The sequence below is a fragment of the Mobula hypostoma genome, chromosome 4 (assembly GCF_963921235.1).
Source record: "Mobula hypostoma chromosome 4, sMobHyp1.1, whole genome shotgun sequence".
Classification (NCBI taxonomy): domain Eukaryota; kingdom Metazoa; phylum Chordata; class Chondrichthyes; order Myliobatiformes; family Myliobatidae; genus Mobula; species Mobula hypostoma.
Genome location: NC_086100.1, coordinates 103,158,207 through 103,181,483, shown reverse-complemented (window position 1 = coordinate 103,181,483; position 23,277 = coordinate 103,158,207).

The following is a 23,277-nucleotide window of genomic DNA, read 5'->3' as shown; positions in this document are numbered from 1 at the left end:
CAATCTTCTAAATTCCAATGAGTATAACCCTAGTTGATCCAGTCTTTCATCATATGAAAGTCCTGCCATCCCAGGAATCAATCTGGTGAACCTCCTTTGTACTCCCTCTATGGCAAGAATGTCTTTCCTTAGATTAGGGGACAAAACTACACACAATACTCCAGGTGTGGTCTCACCAAGGCCTTGTACAACTGCAGTAGTACCTCCCTGCTCCTGCACTCGAATCCTCTTGCTATGAATGCCAGCATACCATTCGCCTTTTTCACCGCCTGCTGTACCTGCATGCCCACTTTCAATGACTGGTGTATAATGACACCCAGGTTTCATTGCACCTCCCCTTTTCCTAATCAGCCACCATTCAGATAATAATCTGTTTTCCTGTTTTTGCCACCAAAGTGGATAACCTCACATTTATCCACATTAAATTGCATCTGCCATGAATCTGCCCAATCACCTAACCTATCCAAGTCACCCTGCATCCTCTTAGCATCCTCCTCACAGCTAACACTGCCGCCCAGCTTCGTGTCATCCGCAAACTTGGAGATGCTGCATTTAATTCCCTCATCCAAGTCATTAATATATATTGTAAACAACTGGGGTCTCAGCACTGAGCCTTGCGGTACTGCACTAGTCACTGCCTGCCATTCTGAAAAGGTCCCGTTTATTCCCACTCTTTGCTTCCTGTCTGCTAACCAATTCTCCACCCACACCAATACCTTACCCCCAATACCGTGTGCTTTAAGTTTGCACACTAATCTCCTGTGTGGGACCTTGTCAAAAGCCTTTTGAAAATCCAAATATACCACATCCACTGGTTCTCCCCTATCCACTCTACTAGTTACATCCTCAAAAAATTCTATGAGATTCGTCAGACATGATTTTCCTTTCACAAATCCATGCTGACTTTGTCCGATGATTTCACCGCTTTCCAAATGTGCTGTTATCACATCTTTGATAACTGACTCCAGCAGTTTCCCCACCACCGACGTTAGGCTAACCGGTCTATAATTCCCTGGTTTCTCTCTCCCTCCTTTTTTAAAAACTGGAGTTACATTGGCCACCCTCCAATCCTCAGGAAATCGAGGATCTGATTGCAAAGGGAGGTATAAAGGCCCAGGTTCTGCAACTTCTGAATCAGGATTGTGGGAATGATGGTATTAAATCCTGAGCTATAGTCAATGAACAGTATCCTGACGTAGGTGTTTGTGTTGTCTAGGTCGTCTAAAGCCATGTGGAGAGCCATTGAGAATGCGTCTGCCAATGACCTTTTGTGGCACTCCGTTGCCGGGCCTGGTCTGGCCTGCTGTTGGGTGTGTGACATGGTAATCTGTCCGACGGACGCCCCGCTCTCCCTCTTGGCTTTCCACAGCAAATCTGCCCAGGCCGCCACCTTCCAGGGGTCACTGAAATCTGTGTCGGCCATCAGCAGATGGATGTCCTCGGGCAGTTGTTCTGGGAATGCCTGCTCAAACATGAGACAGGGCTTGTGTCCTTCAGCCAGGACCAGCATCTCGTTCATTAATGCTGATGGCGGCCTGTCTTCCAAACCATCCAGGTGCAGCAAGCGGGCCCCTCGCTTACATTGTGAGAGGCCAAAGGTCTCTAAGAGCAGCGCTTTGAATGCTGCATATTTGCCTTCTTCGGGGGGTGACTGTATGAAATCCCCAACCCATGCGGCTGTCTCCTGGTCAAGGGAGCTCACTACATAATAGTAACGTGTGGAATCCGAAGACATCTGCCGAATCTGGAACTGGGCTTCTGCTTGGTCAAACCACACGCATAGTCGCAGCATCCAGAAAGTTGGCAGTTTTAGCGAAACTGCGTGAACAGATGAAGAGTTGATCCTCTTTGGTCCAAATCCCGTTTGGACCGTTGGGGTCACTAATGTAGCGATGTGCTACACACAGAGCTAGAAATAACGACACGCAATCTGTAAGTTGCACTGGAGACTAGTTTATTCAAACTTCGCGGCACTGGCTTTTACACAGTTCCACTCCCGCCCTCTCCGGGCAGAAATGACATCAGAGGTGCATTACAAAAGTCTCTTCCCATACGCAGGCTTTCTCCCCTTGCTGGTGAAGAAGAAAGCCCAGCACCATTTTGGGGCTGGCCTCTCTGCCGACGTGCGCTCCATTTTGTGAGCCAGTTCGCCTGCGTAGAAAGTGGGTCGCCACAAAATCACACAAAAGGCAAAAATCAAGCAAGTAACAAACAGTACGGTTTCCCAGATGGTAGCAGCTGGAACAGTTTGTGGTTGGGGTGGTTGGGATGACTCAGGTCTCCAATGATCCTTCGGGCCCTTTTTACAGACCTGTTTTTGTAAACATCCTGAATAGTGGGAAGTTCACATCTACAGATGCACTGGGCTGTCCGCACCACTCTCTGCAGAGTCCTGCGATTGAGGGGAGTACAGTTCCCATACCAGGAAGTGATACAGCCAGACAGGATGTTCTCATCTGTGACCCTGTAGAAAGTTCTTAGGATCTGGAGGCCCATAACAAACTTCTTCAACCGTCTGAGGTGAAAGAGGCACTGTTGTGCCTTTTTCACCACAGAGCCAGTATGTACAGACCACATGAGATCCTCGGTGATGTGTATGATGTGTTCACCCTCTCAACCCCAGATCCATTGATGTCTATAGGGGTTAGCCTGTCTCCATTCCTCCTGTAGTCCACAACCAGCACCTTTGTTTTTGCGACATTGAGAGAGAGGTTGTTTTCTTGACACCACTGTGTCAGGGTGATGACTTCTTCTCTGTAGGCTGCCTCGTTATTATTTGAGATTAGGCCAATCAGTGTAGTGGCGTCAGCAAATTTAATTAGCAGTTTGGAGATGTGGGTGGTGACACAGTCATGGGTATACAAAGAGTAAAGCAGAGGGCTTAGGACACAGCCCTGAGGGGCACCTGTGTTGTGGATCAGAGGGGCAGAGGTGAGGGATCCCACTCTTACCACCTGCTGGCGATCTGAAAGGAAGTCCAGGATCCAGCTACACAGGCAGGGTGAAGGCCCTTGACAAGGTACTATGTGTGAAGCTGCTAAACAAAATAAGAGCCCAAGGTGTTACAGAAAAGATACTTTCATGGACAGAAGATTGGCTAACAGGCAAAAGGCAAAGAGTTAGAATAAAGGGGCCTTTTCTGGTTGGCTGCTGGTGACTAGTGTTGTTCCACAGGGGGCCTGTACTGGGTCCACTTCTATTCTTGTGATATGTGAGTGACTTGGGTGCTGGAATTGATGGCTTAGTGGCCAAGTTTGCAGACGGTGCAAAGATAGATGGAGGGCCAAGTAGTTTTGAAGAAACAGAGTCTGCAGAAGGGCGGATTAGAAGAATGGGCAAATAAATGGCAGATGAAACTCACTGAAGGGAAGTGCATTTCACTAACTAAATTTTTTTAGTTGTTTTTTAGATTTTTTTAAATTATATTTGCTAGAAGGAATAAGGCAAAGACTATTTTCTAAATGGGGAGTAAATTCAGAAATCTGATGTGGAAAGGGATTTGGGTGTCCTAGTGCAGGATACATTAAAGGTTAATTTGCAGGTTGAGTCGGTGGGAAGGAAGGCGAATACAACGTTAGCGTTCATTTTGAGAGGGCTAGAATATAAAAACAATAATGGAATGCTGAGGCTTTATAGAGGCATTGTTCAGACTCCATTGACACCACTGGAGTATGCTGAGCAGTTTTGGACCCATGTCTCAGAAAAGATGTGTCAGCATTGGAGAAGGAATGATCATGGGAATGAAAGGGTTAACATATGAGGGGCGTTTGATGGCGCAGGGCCCGTGCTCACTGCAGTTTAGAAGAATGACAAGGGTTAAGACCATAAGACCATAAGACAAAGGAGCAGAAGTCAGCCATTCGGCCCATCGAGTCTGCTCCGCCATTTTATCATGAGCTGATCCATTCTCCCATTTAGTCCCACTCCCCCCACCTTGAAGGGTTCTCCTTGAAGCCTACCAAATATTGAAAGGCCTAAATAGAGTGAACATGGAGAGCATGTTTTCAATCGTGGGAGAGTCTAGGACCAGAGGGCGTAGCCTCAGAATGCAACAGGCCCCTTTAGAACAGAGGTGAGAAAGATTTTCTTTAGCCAGAGGATGGTGCATTTGTAGAATTCATTGCCACAGACAGCTGTGGTCTCCAAGTTATTGGATAAATTTAAAGCAGAAGTCAATAGGTTCTTAATTAGCAAGTTTGTCAAAGGTTATGGGGAAAGGACAGGAGAATGGGGTTAAAAAGAGAAAGAAATCAACCATGATCGAATGTCGGAGTATACTCGATGGGCCGAATGGCCTAATTCTGCTCCTCTGTCATATGGTCTTACAGACTGAAGTAGATGTTTAGTGTGCAGCGGATTCAAAGTTTCAGGTAATTCAACAGGAATGTGGAGTTGAAGCAATGAGTGCATTGGTGATAAGGGACAGTTCTGCTGTTCCAGTGTCCAGCTGTTTTTTATAATGCTTGTGCTGTACTACAATTGTGACTACGCAGTATAATACCTCTGGACACCACAGTAGTGTAGCAGGTAGCGCAATGCTATCACAGCTCGGGGCATCGGAGTTCAGAGTCCAATCCCAGCGTCCTCTGTAAGGAGTTTGTATGTCCTCCCTGTGGAATGTGTGGAATTTCTCCAGGTGCCCTGATTTCCCCTCCCCCCCACCACCACAGTCCAAAGATATACAGGATTGTAGGTTCATTGGTCATTGTAGATTAGGTTAGGGTTAAACCAGGGGTTGCTGGGAGGGCCTATCCTATGCTGTATCTATTAATTAATCTTTTTGTGAATAATATTGGTTAGATTTCATTTAGAAATATAAATCAGAATCAGGTTTATCATCACCAGCATGTGCTGTGAAATTTATTAACTTAGGGGCAGCAGTTCAATGTAATACATAATATAGAAGAGAAAAAATAATAATAAATACGTAAATCAATTACAGTATACGTATGTTGAATAGATTTTTTAAAACATGCAAAAAACAGAAATACTGTATATTAAAAGAAAGTGAGGTAGTGTCCATGGGTTCAATGTCCATTTAGGAATTGTTTGGCAGAGGGGAAGAAGCTGTTCTTGAATCACTGAGTGTGTGCCTTCAGGCTTCTGTACCTCCTACCTGATGGTAACAGTGAGAAAAGGACATGCCCAGTGTGCTGGGGGTCCTTAACAATGGACTCTGCCTTTCTGAGACACCGCTCCCTAAAGATATCTAGTATAAAATAATTTATACTGCACACAACAGTACATGTCTGTTTGAATAAAAAGGAAGTACTTCTTAAACAAGTACGAGTATTAATATCATCATATCTGTGTATGTTGATTAATGATAAAATATACTTTACAATGAAAGTGCAGCAGATGTGCTGCAGAGTGAATTACTATGGTAACCATTGGGAATTAAGTTGTCTCGTTTTATCTTCATTGACATTCTATTCAGAATATTATTCGCATTTTTGTAGATTGGAGTTTCAAACTGGCTGTTTCTTCCATCAGAAAAGAAAAATGAATGTTGAAATTTTGTGAATGAACTGTTAAAAATTGAACTTTAAGGATCTAAAGAGATTCATAAAATTGCAACACTAAATATGTCCCTACTGTGCAGAATAGGAATGAAAGAGGTATGACTAGGGTGTTCTCTTGATCAGCAAATATTGGTGAAAGGAACTCATGGTCAAGTTGTACAGTGCTCTGATCAGACTCTGTCTTGAGCTCATCAATCAGTTTTGATCAATAAGAAACCAGATATTCAAGCATTGAAGGTATCACAAAAAAATGTTCCTGTCTTCATTCACCTTCTGCCATTTACGTTGCCTCCACACAGATAATATGCCTTCACCACCCTCTCATGCATCACCCCGACCATTTGTGTCATTCAATCTCTCTTGGTCTCCATTTTATTATTGATTTTCCCATTGTTCGCTTCACCCTTCCCCCACCTCTGCAACTTAAAATATTGTAAAGCACCTTTCCTTGTTATAAAGAAAATTATTTATCTGAAATATTAACTCATATTCTCTGTCTACCAATGCTGCCTTACCTACTGAATATTTATAGCATCTTTAATTATCATTTCAGAGCGAGAAAATGCTTCACAGATATTTTTTATTATTCATTCAAGGGTTGTGGTTATCCCAAGTTAAGCCAACAAATTTAATTGCCCGTCCCTAATTGCCCTCAAGAAGGTAGTTTTATTTTGTTCTAATTCTGTTCTTTTTTGTAAATTTGTGTATAATTTATGTTTTTCTTGCGAATGTATTGATGCTACGTCCCTGTGATGCTGCTGCAGTTGAGTTTTTAATTGCACTTGTGCATACGTGTACATGTACATCTGACAAGAAATTCAACTTTGACGTTTGACTTTGATGGTGCTGAACATAGTGTAATCATCAGCAAGCATACAGGCTTCTGACTTTATGATTGAAGGAAGCTAATTGATAAAGCAGCTGATGATATTAGGACCTAGTGTCATGGTCCGGTCCTTGAAGCCCGCATTCTGGTTCACCGTCCGGTCCATCGATCTGTATTCCAGGTTTTCCAGTTTCCCCTTGTCCTGTTGTGTGCCTTAATTGAGGCACATGATTCTCATTTTGGACTGGCTACATAAATAGCTCCTGGGTTCAGCTACATTTGCTGGACTGTTCCCTTCCCTTCACCTTCCTCCTGAAGCCTTTGCCTGAAGCCTTGCCTGCAACCTTGCCTGCATCCCCGTCTGTATCGCTGTCAGGTTCTATCGCCGGAGCAAGAACTGAGCCTTGCTGTATCTAGATAAGGAACTGTCTGTTTGTGTCCTTGCCTTCGCTAGGTAAGTCTGGCCGTTTGCCGTTACCTTAAGTTGGGAACTGTCTCTGTGTCCACGCCTTCGCTAGGTCTCTTTGTGCTCTCGCCTCTGCTGGGTAGGTCCAGCTGTCTGGCGCAACCTTGTGTTGGGAACTGTCTCTTTGTGCTCTTGCCTCTGCTGGTTAGGTCCGGCCGTTTGCCGCTACCCTGAGTGGAGATTTGTCTCATAGTGTTCTGTGTATGAGTCCCGGCCCTACGTCCTGCTCCCTAGGAGGGGTCCTAGCTCTGTGTAGAGCCCTGGCCCCAAGTCCTGTTCCCAAGGAGGGGTCCTGGCTCTGTGTTCCATGTTCCTGTTCTGCCAAGACCAACTCTGTGTTCCTGTTCTCGTACAGCCCAGGAGTACCTCGTCCTGCCCAGGAAAGCCTCGAAGAATCCAAGCTTCATCCAGTCATGTAGCCACGTCATGTCTTTGCCTAGTTCTGGAGTCCGAGCCCCAGTCAAGGCCCAGGTTCTGGGTCCAAGCCCAGTCTCTGGCTCGGAGTCCATACTCACGTCTCGAAGAACCTAAGCTATGTCCAGTCCTGCAGCCACGTCATGTCCTCGCCTAGTTTCAGAGTCCAAGCCTGAGTCAAGACCCAGGTTCTGGGTCTTTGTCCAGTCTCTGGCTCGGAGTCCAAGCCCAGGCTCCTAGTTCCCAGTTCCTGGTCCTGGTCCTGCTCTCCTAGCCAAAGTCCTAGCCCAAGTCAGTGTTCTTGTCCCAGCTCCTAGTTTGCATCCAGTCATGTCCCTAACTCTAGTCCTGGTCCTGTTCCTAGTACTTCAGTGTCTGTGTCTTGCATTTGGGTCTGCTCCCAGCACCCCCGTTATGACAGAACAGTCCAGTCAAATATGGACCCAGTGACACAGACACTGTCGTTTTACTCTTGCCATCCTGGGTTCCCTCCAGTTGAATGCCCCCACCCCCCACCCGCCCATGTTGTCCTTAGTCCTGGAGAGCCTGTTCGGTCGCCAGGAGGCTCCCATAGAGGGGGGAGAGTATTGTCATGGTCTGGTTTGTGAAGCTCGCATTCTGGTTCATGGTCTGGCCCATTGATGTGTATTCCAGGTTTTCTGGTTTTCCCTTGTCCTGTTGTGAACCTTAATTGAGGCACATGATTCTCATTTTGGGCTGGCTACATAAATAGTTCCTGGATTCCGCTTCATTTGCTGGACTGTTCCCTTCCCTTCCCTTCACCTTCCTCCTGAAGCCTTGTCTGTAACCTCGCCTGCATCCTCACCTGTATCGCTGTCAGGTTCTACCGCTGAAGCAAGACTGGAGCCTTGCTGTGTCTAGATAAGAAACTGTCTTTTGTTGTTTGGAACTGTCTTTATGTGTCCTCGCCTTCGCTAGGTAGGTCTGGTCATTTGCCACTACCTTGTGTTGGGAAACATCTCTTTGTGCCCTTGCCTCTGCTGGGTAGGTCCGGCCATTTGCCACTACCTTGAGTGGAGATCTGTCTCTCAGCGTTCTGTGTATGAGTCCCGGCCCCACGTCCTGCTCCCTAGGAGTGGTTCTGACTCTGTGTAGAGCCCCACCCCAAGTCCTGTTCCCAAGGAGGGGTCCTGACTCTGTGTTCCATGTTCTTGTTCTGCCAAGACCAAGGCTCTGTGTTGCTGTTCTGCCAAGACCAAGGCCCTGTGTTCCTGTTCTGCCAAGACCAAGTCTCTGTGTTCCTGTTCTCACCCAGCCCAGGAGTACCTCGTCCTGCCCAGGAAAGCCTCGAAGAATCCAAGCCTCGTCCAGTCCTGTAGCCACGTCATGTCTTCACCTAGTTCTGGAGTCCAAGCCCCAGTCAAGACCCAGGTTCTGGGTCCAAGCCCAGTCTCTGGCTCAGAGTCCATACCCAAACCTCGAAGAACCCAAGCCATTTCCAGTCCTGCAGCCACGTCATGTCCTCGCCTAGTTCCGGGGTCCAAGCCCGAGTCAAGACCCAGGTTCTAGGTCCTTGTCCAGGCTCCTAGTTCCCAGTTCCTGGTCCTGGTCCCGCTTTCCTAGCCAAAGTCCTAGCCCAAGTCTGTGTTCATGTCCCAGCTTCTAGTCTGCATCCAGTCATGTCCCTAACTCTAGTCCTAGTCCTGTTCCTAGTAATTCAGTGTCTGTGTCTTGCATCTGGGTTTGCCACCAATGCCTCTCGTTATGACACCTAGGACATTTCCCCAAGGAATTCCTGCAGAGATACTATATACTTTATGGCTGAGATGACTGAACTCCACCAGCACAATCATCTTCCTTTGCGATGGATATGATTTCAACCAGTAGAGGGTTTTTCCTTGATTCCCATTGACTCTAGTTAGCCAGGGTCTTGCCTTGATATCAAGGGCAGTTGCTCTTACTTTTCTTCTGGAGTTCAGATCTTTTGACATGTTTGGGCAAAGGCTGTCATGAGATCAAGAGCTGAGTGACTTTGGCAGAACACAAGTAGAGCTTCTGTAAGCAGGTTGTTGCCAAGCAAAAACCATTATCAGCAATATTAGTTATTCCTTCCATCACTTTGCTGATGATGGAGAATGGACAAGTGGGGCAGTAATTAGCTGGGTTGGATATGATCTGCCTCTTGATCTCAGGATATTTTCCACATTGTTGGCTACATGTCAGTATTGTAGTGCTACTGGAACAGCTTGGTCAAGGGCACAAGTCTTTAGTGCCGTTACAGAACTATCATCAGAGCCCATAGTCATTGCAGCATCTATACCTTTAGCCTTTAGCCAATTCTTTTGGCAAAATCTGATCACAGCTATCACAGGACCAATTGCAGGAAATTCTCCTGTATCACTTTAATAAAATATCAGATATTGTGTGATGTCAAAAGTTCATAAGTCCAAATGGCTTCCTGGTCAATTTCTTGCCCTAACATCTCAGTGTATATTGTTTGGTATAAGTTCCGTGAAGTGCCTTTCAAAACAGTACTCATGTTAAACTAAACTTGCCTTATTTCTTCTGCCTGCTCGCCTAACTCCAAGCTCCCTTTCACATCTAAGGATCTAGAATAAGTCAACATTTCTTAATCTGGAGCTACTTCTCTGCATTATTCATATAGTTGATCATAAAATCATCTTCAATTGTAATTTGACTTTACGAAGGATACAACATCCACTGTTCATGAATCTTATCACTAACAGTAAGGATATAAATCGAGTGGAGAAGTCTTTCATATGTTACTTTTAGTTATGAAAACAATATTGTTCAGGTGAGATTTTGAAATGAACACCCATGGAACGAATAGGCTCTATCCAAGTGGTGAGCTTTGCCTCTTGGAAATGTTATTGTAAGACTGGGTATACTGTATGCTGTATATAATTTCAGACAATCTCTTCCATTGCAAGATGTATGCTCATTCTTAAGTTGATGATGAATACTCCTTGAAGGTAAAGTGTTTTAGTAAATGACAGCCTATCACACTCCAGATTTGTGCGTTCATCAGTGCCAGTAGAGAGGTTATCCAGACTCCATAATAATGAGAAAAGATTCATATACTTTTCCTAAACCCCACAGGAATAGATGAATTTGCCTATATACAGGCTTCCACGTTCTGAAACTCATACCCTTCGAGAGTCTTTCTTCTCAGTTTCCGGGCTGGACCACCGGAATATAGGAGGGAGTTTCAATGGTTTCCATTGATTCCACTGTACTTCTTTGTTCTACTGTGAAAACCTGAGGAGCAGACTCGACGGGCCAAATGGCCTAATTCTGCTCTGATGTCTTATGGTCTAAGTAAATGAATCTCAGGGTAATATTTGGGGACATAGATGTACTTTGATAATAAATTTGCTTTGAACTTTGAATAAAGCTATGGTGATCTCTGTTGCCCTCTTATTTAAAGCACATGCCTCATAAGGAAAATCATTTTCACCTGTCCGTCCAGGTATTTCTGACCCACTGGGAAGACTTGCCATTTCCATTCACCCAGTAACAAGACTCCCCTGCAGCTGGAACCGTGTAGCTTGCATTATGGTATATCTTGAGATGACGAAAGCCTAAATGCCAGCACAGTCTGATCATTAATCTTATAGATTTAACCCATTTATAATGATTGTCTTGGGCACCTTCTCACCAATGTGCTGTGCTGGCGTATTCGCACCGCTCTATATATCTTTTCAGAGACAGAACCAGATATTCTACACGGTGAGAAGGTGAGAATTTGCAACAGATCAACGGGGAACGCAGCCTTGTAAGTGAGAAGGTCACCTTCAGCACAGTGTTACACAGGGAAGACCAGCAACGCTAAATTCTCAGTTGAAGTTCTTATGCTCTAAGTTAGTCCTGACAAAGGGTCTCGGTCCAAAACGTCGACCGTACCTCTTCCTAGAGATGCTGCCTGACCTGCTGCGTTCCATCAGCATCTTGTGTGGTTTGCAAGTAGTATCAGGATGATGCACAATGCTGCTTTAATGTGAACGAAATGGCATAAAGCAATTTCTCAGGGAGGTGTTTTGAAATGTATTTGGGCTTTTTAAAGGGGAAGCATTGAGGTGAATATTGGAAATGCAGAACAATACTTAAATTATAGGTTTTTAAGTAAAATAAGAAACCATTGAAGATGATTACTATCCAAAGAATTGTTGCACTGATTCTACTATATGGTACTGATTACAGGTAACTGAGAACTGAAGCAAATTTGTGCTGTGACTTAGGTTCCATTTGTGTTTACAAAAATTGAAGATATGATTCAAGATTCAAGTGCATTTATTATCAAAGAATGTACAAATTATATAACCTTGAGATTTGTCTGCTTACGGGCAGCCACAAAGCAAGAAACCTGAAAGAATTCAATTAACAAAAAACAAAAAGACCAACACCTAATGGGCAGAGAAAGAGAAAAAAAACACAAATCATGCAAACAGTAGCAGTGAGCACAGCATTCTGAAGCGAACTGAGTCGTTAGCTCCAGATCTCCAGAGCAGCCTGAGATCTCGGTCTCAGTACATCATATTAGCAAGGCAAATTGCCGTGAAGCTCGCAGACTCAAAGCACGAAGATAATGAGTGTGTGAAAGATATTTATATACAAGATTCCATCCCTAGATCGTACTAGGTAAGTAAATGTAGTACAATGTAAATCAACTCCCAAACTGAAATATGTAAGAACAGTTTCTGGAGCAATTGATACCACTGAACCGAGAAAATGATATCAACAAATCCAAATTATTCCACCCAGAAACAATTTACTGAATGATTATGTAAAAATATCATCTTGCCATCTGTCTCCTTTTTGCTCCTAAATTTTAAGAAATATGTTATTTTCCTGGTGGTATCATAAGAAATTCCTAGCAAACATATGTTAAGTCCCCTCCATGGGCTCTGTGTTCACTTCTTGCTTCCTTAGTACAGCAACCAACATAATCAAAGTACCAATCTACCTCGAACATTCTCTCCTCACACCCTCTCCCAGCAGACATAAGCCTGTAAGCATGTACCACCAGATTCGAGGACAGCTTCTATCCCACTGTTATCAAACAATTGAGTGGTTTCCTGGTACAATAGAATGGGCTCTTCACCTCACAATCTACCTTGTAAGCTTTTAACTTTACTACACTGCACTTTCTCTGTTGCCCTTTAGTCTGCACTCTGCTGTTGTTTTACCTTGTATTGCCTTACAACGCTATTGTCAAAGGAAGTTGAAAATTTCTGCAGATGTACCATCCATGGAGAGCATTCTAACTGGCTGCATCACTGCCTGGTACGGGGGGGGGGGGCGGTGGTGGGGAGCACTACACAGGATCGAAATAAGCTGCAGAAAGTTGTAAACACAGTCAGCTCATTAAGGGCATCAGCCTCCCCAGCATCCAGGACATTTTCAAGGTGCAATGCTGGAAAAAGTTGGCATCTATCTTTAAGGATGCCCAACACCCACGACATGCCCTCTTCTCATTGTTACCATCAGGAGGTTGCGTAGAAGCCTGAAGGCACACACTCCATGATTCAGGAACAGCTTCTTCTCTTCTGCCATCAGAACACTACCTCACTACTTTTTTTGCACACAAGTTTTTCACTCCATCTTGGTATATGTGACAATAATCTATCAATTTGCCTAAATATATCCTTTTCTAATTTTTTTGCTCAGTTTCAAGCGATCAAAGGAAGCAAAGTTTAAGAAAAACAAATTACTAAGTCTACTTAGTGATGTAACATGATGTGTCTATCCACGGCCTCCTCTACTGTCAGGATGAAGCCACACTCAGGTTGGAGGAACAACACCTTATATTCTGTCCGGGTAGTCTCCAACCTGATGGCATGAACATTGACTTCTCAAACTTCCGCTAATGCCCCACCTTCCCCTCGCACCCCATCCGGTATTTATTTATTTATATACACACATTCTTTTTCTCTCTCTCCTTTTTCTCCCTCTGTCCCTCTCACTATACCCCTTGCCCATCCTCTGGGCTTCCCCCCGCCCCTTTTCTTTTTCCCTAGGCCTCCTGTCCCATGATCTTCTCATATCCCTTTTGCCAATCAACTGTCCAGCTCTTGGCTCCATCCCTCCCCCTCCTGTCTTCTCCTATCATTTTGGAACTCCATCTCCCCCTCCCGCTTTCAAAACTCTTACTAGCTCTTCTTTCAGTTAGTCCTGACGAAGGGTCTCGGCCCGAAACGTCGACTGTACCTCTTCCTAGAGATGCTGCCTGGCCTGCTGCGTTCACCAACGACTTTTATGTGTGTTTCTTCTAAGTCTATTCAGTCTTTATTTACCATTGTTCTATTGTGATGGTGTGTGTGAGTGATAGTTATCAGCTGGTGAAGGTACTGATCCCAGAGAAGGAATGGAGCAGTTTAAAGAATCACCTCCTTGAAAGATGTATTTCCCTGCAGGAAATGTTTCCTAACCAGTGCTAATAAAATAGTGAACTACAAGCTGTCTGAGCAGCAGTCACTGAACTATTCCCACAACCTATGGAGTCACTTTCAAGGACTCTTCATCTCGTGTCCTTGATATTTATTTATTATTTATTTATTTATTTATTACTTTTATTTTTAGTATTTGCACAATTTGGGGTTTTTTTGCACATTGGTTATTTGTCCATCCTGTTGAGTGCAGTTTTTCATTGATTCTTATGTTTCTTGTACTTACTGTGAATGCCCACAAGACAATGAATCTCAGGGTTGTAAATGGTGACATGTGTGCACTTTGAACTTTAAACTTTAAAGAGCTGAAAGATGCACTGTGTGTGCTTACTTTGCATTCTGGATAAAGAAGACAGAGATACTCACACTCTGTAACATCACTACATGTTTATGCACTTCTCCTCCCCCCTCCCTCTCATAATCGCTGTTGAAACTTTGAATAGCTGCTCTCCAAAAACAGTAGCAGATTTGCTTAGAAATTGGGTTAGGTCTAATTTTGGTATGCTACTTTTGCCCTAATGACAAATTAGAAGTCACCAAAAAAAAAATTGAAAAAGAGACATCGTTACTCAAACTATTGTGATTTACTCTCTTTAAGAGACCTTAATATGTTTAGCAGACAGCAGCAATCACTTCTTTATGCTGTCCTATGGAAACTGGATTAGAGCTGTTAATGACCCCTTTATGGGAGAGAAGTCAAGAAAAACGGAGAAGTGGGGAAGGAGGAGAATTATAGCAGAAGGCAGGAAGAGCACATGAGCCTCATGCATGAGATCTCACACCTACGGATGTAGGCTGCCCAAAGCCCCTCTTACGGAATCACAAATTAATCGATCTGTGAAGTGCAGTTCACAGAAGCTCTCATTTGTACAAGGGCTGCCAGCATTATGGTTTAATAGAAATAAAGATTACAAGGAATGATCTTAAACACCAAAAAATCATATCCCAATGGAAGTCTAACATCAGTGCTAGAGAGTTATAAAAAAAAATTCTGAGGTACTCAATTAATCTGCACTTGAAAAGACAACAATTAATCAGAGGTGGTTTTGTTAGGGAGTGAACCACTCTGACCAATTTAATAGAATTTCCCAAAGAGATTACCAAAATGTATTGGTATAGGCAATGTAGTTGATGACTTTGTCAAAATTCCCACATGGGAGACAAATGAGGTATAAAGTATAAAGTATAAATGAAAACAGTTGGAGCCAATGAGATCAAGGGCAAACTGACAAAGTGAATCCAAATTTGGCTTGGTAGTCTGATAAAGAGGATGCTGGTGTTGGTTGTTTTTGTGATTGGAAGCCTGGGAAAAATGGTGTTACCAAAGAAAACACTGATATACAAAATAAAAATGTGGAGGATGGTTGCAGTTGACATTAAACTCAATAGAGCTGTTGAGAGTGAGGAGAATATTGATCATTTGTAAGATGGACAGGGCAATGCAAGATGGAATTTGATCCTGATAAGTATGTGGTGACACACATCAAAGTTGTTGGTGAACGCAGCAGGCCAGGCAGCATCTCTAGGAAGAGGTACAGTCGACGTTTCGGGCCGAGACCCTTCGTCAGGACAGTATGTGCTGACGCACTTTGGGGAGATTAATAATACTGGGGCATACAGTACATAATGAATGGTAGGGCCTTAGGGAATTTTCAGTGTCAAAGTACTCCTGAAAGTGACAACACTGGTAGGCTAGGTGGTGAAGAAGGCAAGTGAGATAATCACTTTCATTAGCTGGGGCACAGAATGTAAAACAGAGAACTTATGCCACAGTTTTATAAAACAGCTGGTAGAGTCACTGCCTCACAGTGCCAGAGATCCAGGATCAGTCCTGAACTCAGTTTGTTTCTGTGTATTCTCATATTCTCCCTTGTGGCTACGTGGATATTCTCTGGGTGCTCAGCTTTCTTCCCACATCCCAAAGGCATAAATTAGTTGGCTACCATAAGCTGCAACAAGGGTGTCGGCCAGTGGTAGAGTTTACAGGTAGGCGATGGGAATGTGGAATGTGGAAGGATTAAAAATGAGTTTAATGGTAGGTGGTTGTTGGTCAGCACAGACATTACAGGTTAAGGTGCCTGATTCCACGCTGAATTACTGTATAACATTGGTTAGGGTGCAGCTGGGGCTCTGTGTATATTTACAGTCACCACACTACAGGAAGGATGTGATTGCACAAGAGATGATGTGGAGCACATTCACCAGAATGCTGCCTGGGATAGAGCATTATCAAGAGGGAATGGATGACTGGATTTATTTTCCATGGAGTGGAGGATACTCGGAATCAGAATCAGGTTCAATATCATTGGCATATGTTGTAAAAATCGTCATTTTGTGGCAGCAGTACATTGCAATGCGTAATAACTGAAATCTATAAATTACAATAAGAAATATGTTTAAATATATAAATAAAATTAAATAAAATATTAAGAGGCTGATGGGTATTTGATAGAAGCTTATGTTTTGTACATTGTAGAAAATTTTTGCCCAAGCAGAGGTATTGAAAACTGGAGGGTAAAAGTTTAGGGTATTGAGAACTGCACTTGAATCATCAGTTCATTGACCAAGCACTGGTAAGATATGTACTTAATAGTTATAAAGGACATGTCAGTCCAAAGGGCCTATTTCTGTTCTGTAAAACTCCTTGACTTGATAAATCCTGGAGGTTTCGTTGTTTACAGCCTGACAGACTCCTTGGGGTAACCAAGGCAAATTATGAGGGCTGTTAGATACAACCTGTTGATCTAGGGTTGGGCTCCCAACATTTTTTATGCCACAAGCCAAATAAAATAAAGTGTAAAATAAAATGATTCCAGTCACTCTAAGTCTGAAGAAAATATGTGATGAGTCAGAAATGGATAGATATTGAAGTTCAGTTGGAAGCTTTAGCAAATGATGATACAGAACATTTAGGGAGTTAATCTTAGTAAATAGGGCCTAAATAGTTCAGGACATAGCTGTCAGTGGTGGGTTAATGTGGGTGGCATGTCAAGAAGCCGGAATCCAAAGGATGGTATAATTGGGAAGGTGAGTGGCTGGATGGGAGAAAACTAGGCCCGAATTTCTTTCAGTTTGGAAACTCAGTACCACCACACTGAGGGAAACATAAAAAGAAGGTCAGCTCAAAAAATAAAGCCAGATATCAGAGTTCTCTGTGTGGAATAAGTGAACCTCTCATAAACTCCTGCTCACATTAATATTGAACTAACACATTATAGTTTCCAACATGCAGCCTGCAAAAGGTGTAGGGCATCAACTCAGACCTATGTAGATACCCGTGGGTCTTAAGTTTTTGTTAATATTGGTAAACATTTAGTAGATATATTTTGAAGGAAGTATTATGTTTATCTTTATCATTATTAAGATATTGTTGTGCACAAGTTTAGTTAATGGAGTACTGCATACATGTATTAACTTGGCTAACACCAACTCGGAGAATAATCAACAGCATGAGAATACTTGGGCCATATTGATTCAGCATTGAATTTAATACATATTTAACTTACCTTCTGCATTTTCACATATAAGTTCACATTAAAAGCCCTGAAGAAAGCTTCCATCTCGGGTGATTTTTGAGAAGGTATTTAACTTGCTGCATAGCTTTGTACATGCACATTGCGACGGCAGTAGAGTGAAAAGATAATCTGTCTTCAAAGACAGACTGGAGGCACATCTTAATGCTGAGAACATAATGCTTCCAATCCAAACAACACCTACTGCCAAGACCTGGAAGTAAGGTCAGAAAGTGATGCATTTATCGGGTCTTTGCAATGCTCAAATGAATCCACAATTATCACGATCCCACACAAGAGCTGAAGTGGTATAAAAGGAGAGTGGCTTATGCTATGTGCAAGTTGATACGGAAATGGGGAAAGCTCGTATAAACATGGAGAGAGCACATATAAAGGCTACATTAAGAGTGCTCAAGGAAGAGTGAGAAGCTGAGGTTGCCTCAGCAGAGGCAAAGGTATATGAAGCAGCAGCTTGTTTAGACAGTGGAGAGTCTATAACTGGAATCAGTCAGGCTTTGCCATCACAACATCCAATGAATATTACTAAGGCATATGTCCAAACACACTTTGGCTATAAGAATAACATTTCTCCAGCGTTACAAGGAGAAGCTGTCCACACCACACGACCAACATGCTTTTCACATGGGTCCAGATGTTGACAGTTAAGGTTTACAGCAGTAACATCCCATCCTGCAAAGAGCTCAGTCAAGAGTTGCTCCTAATGCCAATCCCATATGTATAGACATGGACAGGCTGAACATCCATCTAGCACAGGACATACACTTGGCAAACCCGTCTCCACAATGCTGTTATTCAGGAGCTGCAGGTGCATCAAATTTGTCTTGGTACGTGGCTCACAACAGACCTAGTCACAACAGAACTGCAAGTGTTCGACACCCAGTCTGCCAGTTATCTGTCCTGGAAGTTAAGCTTTCCAAACACCATGGAAGGACTAAATCTCAAACCTAGCAAAGAGCTAGACCTTCCCTGTAAGTCATTGCAACATGAAAGAAGCGTTAGAGCAGTTCACATTAATAATGCAGCCATAGGTTAACAAATGCTGTGACAGAGTCTGGAGAAATGCTATAGTTCTCCATGGGCAATTGAAGAATATCTCTAGAGTGGCTTTCCAGAGCTCTCACACAAAGTGTGGAAGCTACTGAAGCTTGCAGATCTGCTGTCGGAACTACAAGCCACAAAAAATTAGTTACCTACTAGTGCTGAGTTTCATGGATACAGCAAGTGGAATAAACCCTAGAGTGGAAAAACTACCAAGCAATATGAAAGAACAAGAACAATAGACAACCAAAGATTTCAAGTGTAAAATGAAGCATCATGTCCACCAATTTCATTCTCTGTGGACACTTCCAGACCGGTGACACAATTATCGCCAAACCCTATTCCAACGACCTTGAGCAGATGCAGATCCCAGATTTCACCACTGCCCATGTGGTTCTTGCACCCCTAGACACCTTCAGACTGCAAATTGCGTGGCTTCTAGCTCTGGCTCCAGCCTGGACCTGGACCTCCAGCACCGCCAGGCCGAGACCTTCCCCACCACTACTGTGCACACAGGTTCTCTGTCCCCCATCACCACTCTCCAGCTCCATGTCTCTTAGGCTCCATTGTCACCTCTTGAGTCCTCGGAGCCTCCATCTTCCTCCTACCCCACCTTCCTCGAACACCCCAACCCTCCTCTCTCCTCTGGCAGCACCAGCTCTCTTCCCCTCTCTGATCCCAGCTCTAATCCTTGCCATGTCTTCATTATTCACTCCAACCTTCCCTCTGTGAGGCAGAATATTCTGTTCTCAGCAAAGGACTTCCCTTTTTCCCCTTTGGCCAGTGAGTTCTGCACCTGCCAGGATGCTGAGCTCTTCTTCCATCACCTCCATCTCCGAGCCCAGTTCTTTGGCAAGAATTCCACACACCGGTATTTAAACTTTCTCCCTTCTCCAACCCTCCTCCTCTTCTTGAACATCCCACCTGCTCTGGATCTTTTCATCTCGAATTGCTAACGAGACATCAACCATCTCAACTTCACTCCTCAAAACTTAGTTCCTCTGCACATTAATCCCAACCTTACCATCAAACCTGCAGGCAAAGGGCATGCTGGTGAAGAGTGGCAGATTGACCTCTACCTTGCTGAGGCCAGGCAGTAGCTATTAGACAGCTCCTTATGCTACCACCTTGAAGAGGACCCCACTCTAGAACATCAGAAAACTGCCTCCAACACCATCACTGATCTCATCAACTCCAGAGAACTCTCAACCACAGCCACCAAACTCATAGTTCCCTTACTGCACACTGCTCGCTTCTACCTCCTACTCAAGATCCACAAACCTGACTGTCCAGATAGGCGTATTGTCTCTGCCTGCTCCTGCCCCACTGAAATCCATTCGATACCCCTTGGTTCAATTCCTTCCTGCCTGTATCCCTGACACTTCTCGTGCTCAGTATCTCCTCAGTAACTTTCAATTCCCTTGCCCTGACCACTTCATCTTCATGTTCATGTTCATGCACTTCTACCCCCATCAAAAAGGCTGTAACGCTCTCCACTTCTTTCTCAATAAAAGTACCAACCAGTTCCCCTCCATCTGTCAGAACTGGTCCTCACCATCAAAAAATTTTCCTTCGGCTCTTCATTGGCTATGTTGAACAACCCATGTTCCAAGCCATCCTCGGTAATGCTCCTCAATTCTTCCTTCACTACACTGCTCATCAATTTCATCAACTTTGCCTTAACTTTCACCCTGCCCTTAAGTGGGCCATTTCTGATACCTCTCTCCCCTTTCTTGACCTCTCTGTTTCCATCTCCGGAGACAAATTGTCGATTGGCATCTTTTATAAACCTACTGATTCCCACGGCTATCTTGACTATAGGTCTTCCCACTCTGTCTGCAGTAAAAATGCTATTCCCTTTTCTCAGTCCCTTCACCTGCCACATCTGTTCCCAGGATGAGGCTTTTCTTTCCAGGACATCAGAGATAAAGGGGTTCAAAGAATAGGGTTTCCCTTCCTCCACCACTGATGCTGCCCTTACCCACATCTCCTCCATTTCCTGGATATCTTCACTTACCCCACCTTCCCGCTGGCTAAACAGTGATGGCATTCCTCTTGCCCTCACCTACCACCCCATGAACTTCCCCATCCAACACATCACTCTCTGCAACTTCTGCCATCTCCAAAGGGATCCTATCACCAAACCCATCTTTACCTCCTCACCCCCATTCTCCACTTTCCACAGGGACTGCCCCCTCCATGATTCCTTTGTCCATTTATCCCTCCCCACTAATCTCCCATACAGCACTTATTCCTGCAAGTGGCCAAAGTGCTACACATAGCCACTCCCCTCCTCCCTCACCTCCATTCAGGACTCCAAACAGTTCTTCCAGGTGATGCAACACTTCACCTGTGAATCTGTGGGGGTCACCCACTGTATCCGGTGCTTCCAATGCGGCCTACTCTGCATTGATGAGATCCTTTGTAAATTGGGGGACTGTTTCCTCAAGCACCTTCACTATTTCTCCTAAAGCCGAACTTCCCAGTGGCCAAACATTTCAATTCCTATTCCCATTGCAGTTCCAAAATGTCAGTCTATGGCCTTCTCTTGTGCCAAGATGAGGCCACCCTCAGGTTAGAGGAGCAACACCTTATATTCCGTCTGGGTAGCCTCCAACCTGATGGCATGAACCATCAATTTCTCCTTCTGGGGAAAAAATATCCCTCCCCCTCCCCTTTTCTTCTATTTCCCAATCTGGTTTCTTACCTCTTCTCACTTGTCTATCACCTCCTCCACCCCTTTCTCCTATGGTCCACTCTCCTCTCCAATCAGATTTCTCCCTCTCCTACCCTTTATCTCTCCTACCGTTCGTCAATGGAACCAGGTTAAGAAATTCACTAGTTAATCGAAGCTCACACTTTATTGTCTCTGTGCAAACAACAACGTAATTATGTTGACCCTCAACTTAGAACATGAATTCTACTCTTCCCTCTGTACCAGTACTCACTTAGACCACTTTTCCAATTTATAACACCGAAATAGGGATCTCCGTTGGCCGGATGATCGATCCCTTCTTCGCCCAGCCCCTGGCATGGGGGTTCTTCCTTGCGATGGTGGATCTCAAGAGATGTATCGCTGATAGCATGCTCAAAGTGTCCACTTTTATACTTGTTCCTTACCAATTCAAATATTGCATTCTGGTGTCATTGGCTGTAAATCATCTGATTGACCTTTAACACCTTGCTATTGGTTCTGCTCCAGGCCAGCTTCCATTTATTGCCCTCTTCCCAGCAAGTGACGGTCAGTAATTTATGACTCTTTGGTCTCTTTAATAACCAGGTCAAATCACTCCAGGCAGGCACCAACCCCAACATTCACAAGCCTATGTGTTTTATTATATAAAAGAACACCTCACAAATAACTTAATTGGAAAGGATCTCCAGTCCAGCTGATTACCTGAAACATAATTGTGTCTACTTTAAACACAGAAAATGAAGCAACTTCATCTCACGAAATGGAGGATGTAAAACAGTTCCACAGAATGGCAGCCTCCATCTCCAAAGCACATGGCAGGAACAAAGATAATTGATCTGCCTGCTTGCACTGTCCTTGGCCCATTCGAGTTCAATGTTTTCTTTCATATGTTAAATCCACCAAGGCCAACGCTACCCACCTGTCTTCACCAATCACCTGCTAGCTATCCTCCCTCCCCTTCTCCCATCTTTTTTTTCTGGTGTCTTGCCCCTTCCTTTCCAGTCCTGAAGAAGGATCTTGCTCAGAAATATCAACTGTTTATTCATTTTCATAGTTGCTGCATGACCTGTTGAGTTCCTCCAGTGTTTTGTATCTGTCGCTTTTTTGGAATTCATCTGCTGCCACTCAGAAATGCTAAATTACCCTAATTTTATGCTCTCAACATCCAATAACACATCATTCAAAGAGCGTCCTCCAGAAGAAGCATGGAAAACCAAAACCCTTTACACGATCAGCAAAACTGAAGTAGAAAACTGTAACATGAACCTGATAGACAATGGCCAGTCCATAGGAAACCTCATCCCTCAACAAATGCAGAGAAAGACAGCTTGCTGATCAGACACTTTCTAAAAGCGCACTCAATGTTTCAAATGTTGTGCTTCAATACCACGCCAAGCAAAAGACTGTTGAGCTATCGTACACTTCATTTTGAGTGTAACGGTGACTGACGCATGTCTGCACTTCATTCAGGACCAGCACTTGTTCCAGCACACCCCCAGCAGAGCACAGTGAGGAGCCAGTCCAGCATCCATCAGATGTAAGTACTTGCTCATGTACAGAAGTATGTGGGAAAGGCTCCAAGGCAAACCCTGCTCTGAAATATGTACCATTTGTACCCAAAAGGACATCCTGATTAACAACTAAAGGCATATTTGATACAAGACTATCAGAGCAATGTGTCATTGGCAGGGTCAACATTCTTTGATATTTTCAGCATCCGAAGTTCTGTTTCCCCAAACAATCTAAAGACATATTCTAAAGCATCAGAAGTTGCCAGAAGAAAAGCCAGTGGAGTCAATAGGAGGGGCAGTCTACTTACCCTTGCCAACACTAATTGAGTGCAACCATATTCCCAAGAACAGGGATGAAATCCCAGTTTCTGAAGCTGCACGTGGTCTTTCATATCTTAAAAGATGTGAAAGATTCGCCTCACTTGACTCCTCCGCTGAGATTCTCCTGTTACTTGAAAAAGACTCTGTCCATGCACGTAAGTTAAGTGAAGCCATTTGAAGAGCCAGCCAAGGGTCCACAAAATTTTGGTCTTGGACAGGACCTCCCTCCCTGTCTAGGCCTTGTATGGGATCTCAATGCTGACACCCTTACTTTCCAAATCATTGATGTTTAAAGACCCTTTATGCATCGTGAGTGCTATCTACTATCAACAGCCTATTTGACCATCTTGGATTTGCTTCTCCAGTCAGTATTCAGCGACATTTCATGTTAGAAGAGTTGACCTTGGACACTTGTGGATGGGATGTCCCACTCTCTAATGAGATATGTGAGCAGTGCCAGCAGTGGTGCTCTCTCCTTCAGGAACTTAAAGGTTTGAAAACTCTGAGAAATTACACAACAATT